The sequence below is a fragment of the Anabrus simplex genome, chromosome X, assembly GCF_040414725.1.
Source record: "Anabrus simplex isolate iqAnaSimp1 chromosome X, ASM4041472v1, whole genome shotgun sequence".
In the NCBI taxonomy this organism is placed as follows: Eukaryota; Metazoa; Arthropoda; class Insecta; order Orthoptera; family Tettigoniidae; genus Anabrus; species Anabrus simplex.
Genome location: NC_090279.1, coordinates 14,846,712 through 14,859,644, shown reverse-complemented (window position 1 = coordinate 14,859,644; position 12,933 = coordinate 14,846,712). Strand labels below are relative to the sequence as shown.

General features: G+C 38.1%; 1 long non-coding RNA gene across 1 annotated transcript; it reads left to right on the top strand.

Moving 5' to 3' along the window:
- The first annotated feature begins 6,061 nt into the window (after positions 1-6,061).
- On the top strand, positions 6,062-12,647 carry LOC137503132 (uncharacterized). Its single transcript, XR_011019071.1, has 3 exons — positions 6,062-6,135; positions 10,515-10,645; positions 12,552-12,647. It is a non-coding gene; the product is annotated as an uncharacterized lncRNA (long non-coding RNA).
- Positions 12,648-12,933: the final 286 nt, after the last annotated feature.

Genomic DNA, 12,933 nt, shown 5'->3' with positions numbered 1-12,933 from the left:
TCTTGAAAGACTTTCCCTGAGAATGTTTCCCACTCACGCTGTTGAAGGGTAGGGTGAAGGGGGCGACTGGGGAGGGGGTGGGAGCGGGTCACGGACATCAAGATCACTACAATCGGTAGAAATAGCACTTGTATTGTGACTAGCCATTATCTAGAAAAGAATTCTGCGTACTCACCTTGTTTTCACCGCAAGTACTTCCAGGGGCACAATCACATTCACTCACACACATACACGCACATTTACTTAAAACTACAACATTATCAATTAATGCCATCTCAGTAATGAGTCCGTATCAATGCTCACTCGTGTTTTACATTAAACTAACAAGTTGTACCATTGTAGTAATTAACACCTTTCGTCCATTGTCATATAGCACAACAATGCGACCGTCCTGGCTCCAGACACGCTTTAAGCCAAAGTGATCTCGTGCACGATTTAAAATGTTTTTCCTGGTACCCGTGAGCGATTCCGTCAGGAGAAGGTGCGTGCCTTTTAGCCGACGTTTAGCTCTCCAAATGCGGTCACGATCCTGGTACCTCAGGTACTTAATAATCAGTGGGCGTTTACCCGTAGCGACCACATCAGCCGTTGTTTGCTTCGGAACACCTAGGCGTTGGCAACGGTCAATGTCTGACATATTAAGCTCGATATCCAGTTTTTCTTTAATAGTTGATAATACTTTAGCGTACACGTTTTCACCTGGTGCTTCCGGGACGCCATGCAAAATTAGACAGTTTCGGCGGCTGTATTGTTCCGCTTCGTCCATCCGTTCTCTTTGCTCGTCCAGCTTTTCCTCTATTTTTAAAATATTGTTTTTTATGTCTTTCAGTTCACCAGACACTTTCTCTTGAAACGCACAGGACTCCTCCTCCAGCCGCTGTAGTTTCTCCTCCCGGTTGGCGCTGCTGGTCGCCTCCTTGAGTTGGGCGCGAAAATGCTGCATCGCATCTTCAATTGAACTACATCCCGTAGCGTCATGATTTTTGTCAGTATTGGGCGGTGATTGTTAAAACTATGGAGATTAGGTCGCGAATGGCACTTAGTTGCTGTTTATCTTGCAGATTTACGAGTTAGCCTTGACACACACTTTACACTATGACTGAGCTCTCCGCCATTTTTCTTTTTCACTAGCATAGCAAGCAAAATCTTGGCATCTTGGAAGGGAGGGTGCGATCAGTGGTTGAGAGGAAGTTGGGAAGTTGGATGAAAAACAGTGTGATTACAGAGCCCGGAGGGGCTGTCAAGATCCGATGTTCAGTACGCACCAGGTAAATGTAAAAAGCTACGATATGAATAGATAGATGTGTTTATGTTTCGTAGATCTAGAGAAAGCATATGAGAGAGTACCGAGGGAAATGATGTTCACCATACTGGGTTAGATTATTGAAATCAATCAAAGGCATTCATGATGACAATTTGGCTGCAGTGAGAATTGATGGTAGAATTAGTTCTTGGTTCAGGATACTTAACATGGATTAGACAAGGCTGTAATATTTCACCTATGCTCTTCGTCGTTTACGTGGATCATCTGATGAAAGGTATAATTTGGCAGGGAGTGATTCAGTGAGGTGGAAATGTAGTAAGCAGTCTGGCCTCTGCTGACGACTACGTCTTAATGGCAGATTGTGCCGAAAGCATGCAGTCTAATGTCTTGGAACTTGAAAATAGGTGCAATGAGTATGGAATAACAATTAGCCTATCCAAGATTAAACTGATGTCAGTAGGTAAGAAAGTCAACAGAATTGAATGACAGATTGGTGATACAAAGCTAGAACAGGTAGATAAGTTTAAGTATTTTTGTTATGTGTTCTCCCAGGATTACATATCAATGTATATCAACAAAGACAAGACTTATTGTATTGATTAGGTGGTCAAATTAATAAATTAACTTATTGTTATTATTATTTCCCCAGGATGGTAATATAGTAAGTGAGATTGAATCAAGCAGTAGTCAAATACAGCAGAGGCAATATGCGACACTTCCGGATTTAGCCTTGATTAAATGGGAGACAAGTCGCAAGTTGCGCTCCTAGTGGCGTGACCTAAAAATTCGCGCTACATTCAAATATCAATGGAAATGTATATAAGGAAATGGACAAATAAATTACGTCCTGAAAGAAAGTGTTACTAAGATATTAACTTCAAAGTTGCAAAAGCAATTCTGGATAAATGAATGAAGAATTATTTAATAAGTTATTATTTAAAGACTGAAATTAGACATATAATCAAGATGTTAAATGGACTGCTATGAAAGGGCTTGATTTTTCATTTATGCATTACTTTTTTAGCTTTAGCATTCTTGCCTGAAGGTTCACGGCTAGATTTGTCTTTTTTTCTCATTTAAAAGCATAGTATGTTCACACTAAAACGCTTGTCAACAAAAATATCGGCACATTCCTTACACATGATTCATTGAATTTAAATTTCAGAGCTGGACAATTTTCCTATTAACTTGAAGCCTTCTAACAGAAAGAAAATCTATAAATTTAGCCTCAAAAACATTCAAATTTTCCCTATAAGCAATACTTGGCACAATGCCATTTCATTAAGGTAAAGCAAATTTGCGTCATCATAGTGTTTCAACAAAATATGTACATTTCTTAAATCACCCATATTTTCTTCAGTGCTTGACAACGCATTACGGCATCCATATGGGGTAACTTGGAACACAACTAGCCACGCACATATGCATATGTATTTTCCTGAATTAAATCAAACCCACAGATCACACCTACAACAACACATCGGTGTTGAAGGTTAACTGCTACACTATACAATAAAATAAGCTTATTATACTTTTTAGCCTGTTCAAATGTGGGTCGCGCAGGTCACAAGTTTAGGAAGTACTATAAAAATATCTTTGTAACTGGAAGAATATATATATCCAAACACAATATTTATTACATTTTCTTGTTATGAGGGAAACGGAAGAAAGGCCGCGAATCCTTCTGCACTTCATAGTTATTACAGCAAAACACTGCTAATACTGTATCTTTCCACTCATATTGAGAGGAGATATAAAGGAATGACACACGCTACTATTTACGTATCCCATATATGCCCACGGCCCCATTTTTGGGGCAGCTTGAATTTTATTTTTATATTTCAAGGAATTTCTTCTTGAGGTAAGTTTGATGTTATATTTCAAGAGGGTTGGCATTGGTGGATAAGACCTGGGTCCCTGCCAACACACAACTGCTTCAACAGAACAGTTATTCGTTGTTGACTATGGCTCATTGTGAACATGCAACATGACCTCTCAGAGCAAGTAAGTATTTTAATTATTATTGATAATTATTAATATGTTTGTGTGATTCCTTATGGTATATAACCTGCATAATGTTGCTGTAATAGAATATCGCTGGTTATTTGTAATTTGAGTACTGTTTTTAGTCATTTCTTTCAATGCCCGAAAAATGGGGCAATGGCCATGGGCGGGTACACCATATTTTATGATACAATCTTTACGGCAGCATATGTTCTACTGACTAAAATACCTTGTGGTATGATATGTAGATATACACGAGTTACAGATTCCCTATCCTACGCCTTAACTGGTTATAAAACACAATGCATCGAGTAATCCAGCAAAAATGTTGTAAAAATAACGGAACAAATGATTGTAGGCTACCATCTGCATTATATCAGTATTGTTACCTACTGTAGATATATCGTTAAAATATTTTCACGTGTTTCTTATAATATTTTAGGTCGACCATCGATGAAGTCTTGGCGATTTTTGAGAGTGACGACCAAAAATTTGCAAGTGCTACAAGACACTCTTGTCCCCCCTAAAATCATCTTCATAGTGATGAAGAAAGTGGTGACGAAGATGGAAACATCAATAATCTATCTGGGAACAAACTTTGAGCTGAGGGAAAGCTGCGGGCTACTCTCGTTACTGAAAACGGATTTGAAGAAGTGGTATTGGGAGTACCTGAGGTTCGGGATGATACAACTAGCCGTGCTGACCAAGTAGCATCATCAGGTAGTCACAATGAACAGACTACATCCTGAGCTATTTCTAGTGATAACTACATGTTATCACCTCCCCGAAAAAAGAAAACATTGCCACCAACACGTAGGTGGGAACATGTTGATATACCCACTAAACCTGAACACTAGAAACCTAGGAAAATACACCAATCGTCCTGCAATTGGTAGACCTCTGAAACCTGTGAAACGGCGCGTGCAGGATGAAGTGCGGTTGGATGGTGTTGGAGATATAATAATATCAAACCCAACCCAGAATGCCATAAGAACACTACTAAGAAATGTAGAAAATGTGATGTGGGCTGCCATGTTAATTGCTTTGAGAAGTTCCATTGTAAAGTGACATAAAGCAAGTGACATCTATCAAACGTTCTTGTGTGTCTACGTTTATAATGGTGACAAATGGAAATAATTTAACAATCTCTCTAACTTGGAACACTATTGTTTGTTTATTTGACGAGTTTTATAGTTTGTATTTGTATTTCTTGTGATATAATTGAATGTGTGAACGTAGTAAACTTCTAGTCGAAAGGGAAAGTAATTTGCTTTACATGTACCCTCCCATGTCCACCGCCCCATTTACGGGGCGGCACTTTCCTCACGACTGGAATAGGAAAAACTTATTTTTCATTTTTTACAACATCATTGCATCCATTTGACCATTTGATGTGAAGATGGAAGATATTCAAAACGGAAAAGAAAAAGGTGGGCATATATGGGTTGTCAACTTAATGCAAACGCATAAATAACGCCAAAAAACTTCGGAAACATATACACGTGCTCTAATGACAGAATCAGTAACGCCCAGGTCACCCTGGTAGAGGAAGCTCAAATCGCTATCCCTCGATATGTCGCAGAGTGTTGCGTATCGTCTCCACTGTATTTTGTGTATTAATGCTAATGCAGTGAGCTGGCAGTAGCGATAAAGAGTGTTCTGGAAGAAGGAAGTCAGCTCCCGGACGAAACTGCCTTTACATCGGTGTGTTTCCAGACCATATTTTCTTCACGAGAGCGGGAGCCGGGTAGACTCAGGATATCTTATTCATGAGTTAGAAGTAACAGACATGAAAATAGCGAGAAATATTGCTTTTACAAATAGGTGGGAACAATGGCAGGAGAGTACTCGGAACAAGCAGATAAAGTCTAAGTTAAGAATGAACTCGATGGATGAAGCTGTACGCGTAAACCATCTTCGGTGGTGGGTACATACCGTATGCGACGAATGGAGGAGGATAGGTTACCTAGGAGAATAATAGTCTATATTATGGAGGGTAAGAGCAGTAGAAGGAGACCAAGTTGACAGTGGGTTGACTGAGTTTCTAATGATTTAAAGATAAGAGGTATAGAACTAAATGAGGCCACGGCACTAGTTGCAAATAGAGGATTGTCGCGACGGGCCGTTTTGGTAAACTCACAGAGGCTTGCAGATTGAACGCTGAAAGGCATAGCGGACTATAATGATAATGCATATATATATATGTATAAAAACCGTAAGGTTTTATTTCCGTTAGTGTACGAAGAATTGGATCGTAAAGTTCAAACAGTTGACCCCTCCTTCCATGGCTGTCCACGGTACGTTAAGACTTATGGACTTGCTTTCGAGTTTTTTTTTTTTTTTCTCCCGTGGAGACTCCTCTCTTATAGATCCTCTTCGAGCCAGACATAGCGTAACATTGCACCCAGTGTTGCCAGTGCTCTTTCCAGTAAGTGTCCCATCCTACAGTTGTAGACATTAGGGAATGTTAAACTACAACTCTCCCCACAGATGTGTATTCTAGTGTATATGCTTGTTACAGTGTGATTTATTACAATTATTGGAACTGGGTGATATAACAAGCCCATTCACATTTCAATAGAAGAAGTGTCGCATACTGTGCAGTTATCACTAGTAATACATCCTTTCCTAAATTCAGCCTGTTTTACTGACTGTTACAAATCAAATTTGTTCTTCAAGAGTTTGTTTTAAGTGATTAAACAACATTCAAATACCTGGTTTTGTTTCGAAGTGGCTGGTATGTCGTTATATAAGGCACGTATTAGCCAATTCTACAGCTTATTAAGTGAGTTACGGATTTTCTTCATTGAGGAATTGTGATTTCTATCATTTTACACTGTGTCCACAACCTCTAACATATACTGTCGGTAATGTTCAAATTCAGTAATCTAATTTTGCTAAATGTATAGATTTCAATTGGGAAAATTAGAAGTTAATACTAATCTTTCTCAGTTTCAGCATTCTACATATTTTAAATATTTAATGTTATCAATTTTCTTTAATTTTATTTCTAATTAAGCATGAAAAATGAATACGCATATAACTAGCTTGCTTTTTAGAAAACTCCCAGCCTTTGCATTGCAAGGGCCTGCAAGTTGTGTGTAGGCTATTAGCCAGGGTGCGAAATCCGTGGTGGGGGGGGGGGGGGAAGGATGTCTCCCCCACCGATGATTTTATCTTAGAGGTTCACCCCCCCAGTAAAATTGTCCGGGGGTTCCTTTCATTATAAAATAAACAGGCAAATGTAGAACTGATAATTTATTACCAGTACTGAAATTAATGATTTTCACTGGGCATATATTCATGAAAACATCAGAAATAATTCAAATGACTGCCAGACCTTGAGCAATTATACAACGCAGCAGTGACAACTCCGCACCTGCAGCCTATTGTTGATGTTTCACGCTGGCAAGTCCATCCTCCCTTGTCATTGCTATAAGTAGCTCGAGTTTAAACCACACCTGTACTTCTTGGATTGGGTGTGTTTCCTATAGGTATCAGTAGGCCAATATTCACTTGAGCAGGGTACAAACTGACAAACTTGTTCAGTCAACACATAGCCCTGGTAGAGGAAAGTTCCATTGAAAAAGCAATAAACCATGGAAACTCGCACCTCGTCTGGCCTTTCCTAAGATAGCGACAGTCTCTCTTAAACTTCTCAGCTGATTGGAATAACGTTCTAATGTTTATCATTCCCGTTATAACAGCAAAATTCAAACAAAAAGATATCAAATTTACATTTTTCTGGGTGGAGAGGGTAATTTAAATACAGGGGAATTGTAACCCCCCTCCCCACCAGGTACTGCCTGAAAAAATTAGTAGTTAAGCCCTATGTTCCTTCTCCCCCCACACCACTTCTTTCAGATTTCGCACTCTGGTAGTGGCAATATATCGTACATCTAAATTTTGTGGAATGAGGAATTTTTTCTGGAGAGCAACGCAGATGAAGAAATGCAGATGGTAATTTCAGAAAGAAATTGCGATATGTAGGGTGTAATTTTAATTATTATTTTGCTCTGTTATTTACCTTTGTGTGCAATTTTATTGTGATGCTATGAATGTTGAGTTGTTCTTTACTTTGTATGTCACAACATATGGTGGTAGGGTTCAAAATCTTGAAAGGTTTCTATTTAGGTTATCTGTATCTTGTTATATCAGTGTTGTTATGGAGATTCTTCTGTATCACATCGTTACCCCACAGCAGCTGTATCCGGTATTTATTCGTGATGATTTAGGTAACAGTTGGCTTCCTCTCTGATTTATTGGTGTGCAAAGGATTTTCAGGGGTGAGTGACGGTGAGTTTGCATGGGGTCGAGTCCTAGGATCGGCAGTCGTGAAATACGTTTCCGTGGTTTCCCCATTTTATCATTAATTAACCTTAATTAACGCTGCTGTATACCTATTCTTATCCCTTTCCCTTGGAGTTGTTAGTGCAACATGAGACTGCTAGCAGGAATGGAAGAACAATCTTCAGGAATAAATTCTGGCTGTGGAAACTGTAAAAGGTAGTTGCTTGAAAGTAAATTCAGTAACATATTATTAGAATAACCTGTGATGGCCAGAACAAGTAAACATGGCACTCTTCAGTATTGTCCCCTCCGGTGAAATATACAAAATACAATTGATCATAGTTTTGTGAATAGATATGTGTTTACATAGAAATCTGTTCCCTGGCAAAGCATAAGAATCAACTCAATTAGCTACAGGAACAAAGCTTGTATTACCTGTAGGAGAAATTTTAGTACTGTATTCATTGTTAGCGCAGTATGTTTACATTTACAGTAAAATATAACAAAGTGACTAGCGAACACTGCTATAGGCACTACTCGAGGTATTCAACATAGATAATTTTTGTGCCACCTGGGGAACAATAAAAACTGCTAAACATTTAAACCACTCATTTGACACGGAACTCCCTACAAGGGGCACTCTGGTAAACATCACTCGGTTGTGTCATTAGACAAGACATGCATAGAAAAATATAGAAAAGGCACATAAGTAAAGGTCGGTGGCATTGTTCAATGAAATGAGCTGATAGCAGTATTGTATACATTTTTGTCTTTATTTCAAGAGAATTTCCTTTGTTTTCCATTTCCAGTCTTCTGGGTAGAAATGTGAATCAAGAACCTCCTCAGTTTTACTCTCTCCACCACTCCTTTCCTTCCTCAATTTTTTTTTTCTACCTTTACTCCACTCTTCTCTGTACTCTCCTTACTGTAGCCATTCACCCCTTTCTGGGCATTCCCTGATGTCTTTCTCTGTAAATACTTACTGTGGAACTCTATCCTCTTCCATTCTCATCATTTGTCCATACCATTTCAGCTTATGTGTCTCTATCTTGCCTTTCAGTTCAGGGAATCAAATTCACTCCCTCATTTCTATGTTTCTGAATTTATCCCTTTATGCCCTCCCTATTATTTCTCTAAGGAATTTCATCTTGGCCTCTTGCATTCTGTGTTCATCATGCTTTTTTATTGTCCATGTGCCTGGTTCATATGTCAAAATTGGTGTGTAATACATTGGTTGCAAAATTTTCTTGCATTCTGTTGAACATCCCAGTTACAGACTATACATCTCACACATTGTTAAAACTCATTGGCTTGTTCAAATCTCTATCCAATTTCTTATTTTATTTACCCATCTTCTTCAATTATTCTCCCCGAATACTTGAAGCTTTCCACAACTTCTAATGGTCTTCCAATTACTTCAATATTCCCACTTCCTTCTCTATTACCTCTTGTCACCACTATTATCGTACCCTTTTCCACACGTATTTTCATTCCATGTTCCTCCAGCTCCTGATTCCTTGCATTAACTTGTTCTTCTGCTTCCATTTCATCTTCTCCACATATTACTGTCTTATCTGCAAAGAGTGAGGCCTTTGCCTCCTTGGTTCCCATTTTTGTAGTATACTCTTATGGATTTCATCCACGATTGTAATGAAGATTGGAGGGGATAAAACACATCCTTTTTGAAGTCCTGTTTCTACTTTGAACCAGTTTGTTTGTCCTTTCATAGTATTCATACTACTTACTCACTATTCGTTCATGGCTTTTATAATTGGTTCTTCACCTCTCCCTGCCTTCTTTTTTATCAATGCATCTGAGACCACTTGCCATGGTACACTGACATATGCCTTCTCAATATCGATAAATATCATCACTGAATCCAGCTTAAATTCCCATCTGTTCTCCATCATGTTCTTTGGGTTCAACAGATTGAAAACTTTTAAAATTATTTACACTGAGTAAGGAGTATGACACCGTATGGAAGCGAAACACAGATAATAACTGGTGGCAAGAGAAACAGAGTTGAAGCTTTTGAAATGCCGTGTTATCAAAAGTTCTTGAAGATCAGATTGATAGAAAATGTCTTAAATAAAGAGATAGTGAATAAGCTGAATGAGAGAAGAATGATTTGAGAGAATTTGATCCTGGGAAGGAAAATTTTGATAGAACATATCTCAAAGAACTGTGAACTTGTTCAGTTAGTTTTGAAGCTGATTGCAAAGGATAAAAGTGGTAGGAAGATTCCGGTATATGGAACCGGGTGATCAGAGTGATATGCAAACCGTACAGTCACTGAAGTTTCAAGAAAAGTCATCTTGTGGTTTCAGTTCCATATAAAACTGTATAGCTAATAATATGGAATAAGGTGTCATGTAATACTAGGGGTCCTATGACTATGATCTTGATATCGACAGATAAGTTAAATTATATTATGGAAGTGATCACTGTTTTAGAAATCATGCAAAACTGTAGGTCCTTCGCTTTGATCGAATTATTAGTCATAGAAAACTTGATACCGGGCGAGTTGGCTGTGCGCGTAGAGGCGCGCGGCTGTGAGCTTGCATCCGGGAGATAGTAGGTTCGAATCCCACTATCGGCAGCCCTGAAGATGGTTTTCCGTGGTTTCCCATTTTCACACCAGGCAAATGCTGGGGCTGTACCTTAATTAAGGCCACGGCCGCTTCCTTCCAACTCCTAGGGCTTTCCTATCCCATCGTCACCATAAGACCTATCAGTGTCGGTGCGACGTAAAGCCCCTAGCAAAAAAAAAAAAAAATGAAAACTTGAGGTCCTATAGGTATGATCACAATATTAACAGTCGTGTAAATTTTTGGGTTTTTTGGTATTATCATAATATTGATGGTCATGTAAAATTCCAAGCTTGTTGCTTAGTCTGTTAACAAAACCCATAAGTATCAATGACATAGGTAATATATTTTTCTGGCTTATGTTTCAGTGTAAGGTCATTGGAAGTAATCAACCTTCCCAGTACCTTCTAACTACTTCAGTTTGCAGTGCAAAATGGACCTAGAAGCAAAGATCAAAGAGGAACCAGCCTGGCTTGAAGGAAAAACAACTGCATCACTTGTAAGTCTCATTCCAGATAACTTTATAGAGGTCAGGAATTAACCCTTAATAGCTGAATAAGTTTGGCAGGGGCATAATTTTCTATGTGCTTCCTCAGTATTAACACCAGCAGTCACCAATTGCTGAATGAGCATCTATGCGTAGTACAACTCTGTTTTGTTTATTTATCTGGGAATACACCACTACACGCTACACAAAGCTGCCAACTCTTAGGAACTTAAGGTTATGCTTGGATTAGTCTGTACTTTTTGCTGTCAGTATTGTAATTACTTTGGTTTAGGTGTTGCACCTTCCTTATTTTTCCCCTTTGATTAGAATAGATGATGGTTGGTTGATCTTACCTTTTAAAAAACTTATATCCCCCTACTACTGCACCATCATTAGCACCACATGTTGAAAATTATTACTCCTACCATAATTAGTGTAGAAGTTAAAACACAAATTTTCATTACTGTTTTTGAGCCTGGATACACCAGTCTGCTAAACGAAATGTTAACACCGGTGTGTTTATTCTGGTTTACCCTCACATCCACAATGTGCTGGAAGATATTATGTGTTTTAAGGAATGAGCAGATTTGCCTATGACATACGAGGGATGAAATAGCTCAAAATCTGAATGTACGTTCTCCCAAAATGAGTAATATGCTCAGATGTTGAATTATTCTTGAAAGACAGAATAGTGATTAGCTCATTTTATTCCTCAAATACAGGTCAGATTCTATGATATATACAGTAGAGAACCATGTCTAAGGGCTCTAGAATGTATGAATTCTGAGAATAATTTCTTTTCTGTGCCCCTTCTTAGTGGGCTCTGACACTTTAAGGACTTAAGGCACATTAAACGGAATTTTTTCTTTCCTCTTACACATTAATTCCTTGTCCTTTTTGTGCATCCTTTTCATCCATTCCTTAGTTCAGCTACTGTTCTCTTCTGTATTGAATGTAAGAAGTTGGTATGTTCTAGAACTTGATACTTTAATTCACTTTTATTAGTTACTTAACTTACATTAGAATATAAGCTTTTAATCACAGTCCCTCCCCCCTTTAATGCTGACAAGGTTTTATGAATCCAAGAGTGAAATTTAAAAGTCTCGTAGTAGATCATAAAAGATCTTCTGAAACTGCAGATATACACTCCAACACTGCTGATTCTCCACTGACGGTGTCCTCATCCCCTCAGCTCCTCACAGAACACTACATAACATGCTTATAGTAGTAAAATATTTCATTTCTAGCTGCTTTGACCTTGGGCTACATCACATCTTTCACTGTTACATGACTGTGATAAGTCTGCTTTCATGTATATGTTTTTTATTTTACACTTGGAAGCATTGAAATATGCTGTTTGAAACAGGACTGTATTAATGTTTTATGTAGCCCCTGTGATCTCAGCAAAACCATAGTAGAGAATGTGATTCCATTATTTCAAGTAATTTTGATCTGTCTATAAACAAACTCTATGCCGAGAACAAAAAATCATTTAGAAATGTAACGCTTCTAATTGGTTCAGACAACTTTTATGATTTGATTGATATGATTGAACATATGAAAACAGTTCATACAATTTAGTGTTTATGCCTATGTCTGCTTCCTTCCAAAATTCTGTGTGAGATAGCCCCAATTCCATCTCTGGTATTATATCTTCTGGTATGGCTAGATAATGTTTCGCATTTTATATTTTGTTCTCAGTCTCATCCTTCCTCTGACATAAGGAGTGAACAAGAATAGTAACACCATTCTCTTTGGTTATAACAATCCTCTGCTGGTAGAAATCTTCCTTAAACATTAGCGAAATTCTGAAAGTAACTGTAACACTGGAAATTAATGAATTAACATGCTCATTTGTTAGTGACTGTATTTGTAGATGTGTGTTATGAGCATACCTAATATATCTTATTTTCCACAGGAAAATTTTGAACATGTATCAGAAGTGATAGCTCTGAAAGAAGAAGTTAAATCAGAGTTAACCGAGCCAGAGTCATCGCAGGAAAACTCTCTTGAGGTAATGTACATAATTTGATAAGCCATCATCTGATAATGGAAATGGGTAGAAAATGGCTCAACAGATACCGGGGTTTGATCCATCTTTTTAGTGCACATGATTGATAGTCCTACTGATAATATACTTTTTTATGAGATGACTGTTTACATACCCAGTTTTCACTTTTCTTTCAAGTTTTTCCACTATCTTGCGTTATGAATTGTGCAGCAGTTAGGATTATTCCAAAGACCTCTACTCTATGTCATTTGGGACTCGGTATCATTCCTACTAATACTTTTCAATTCGT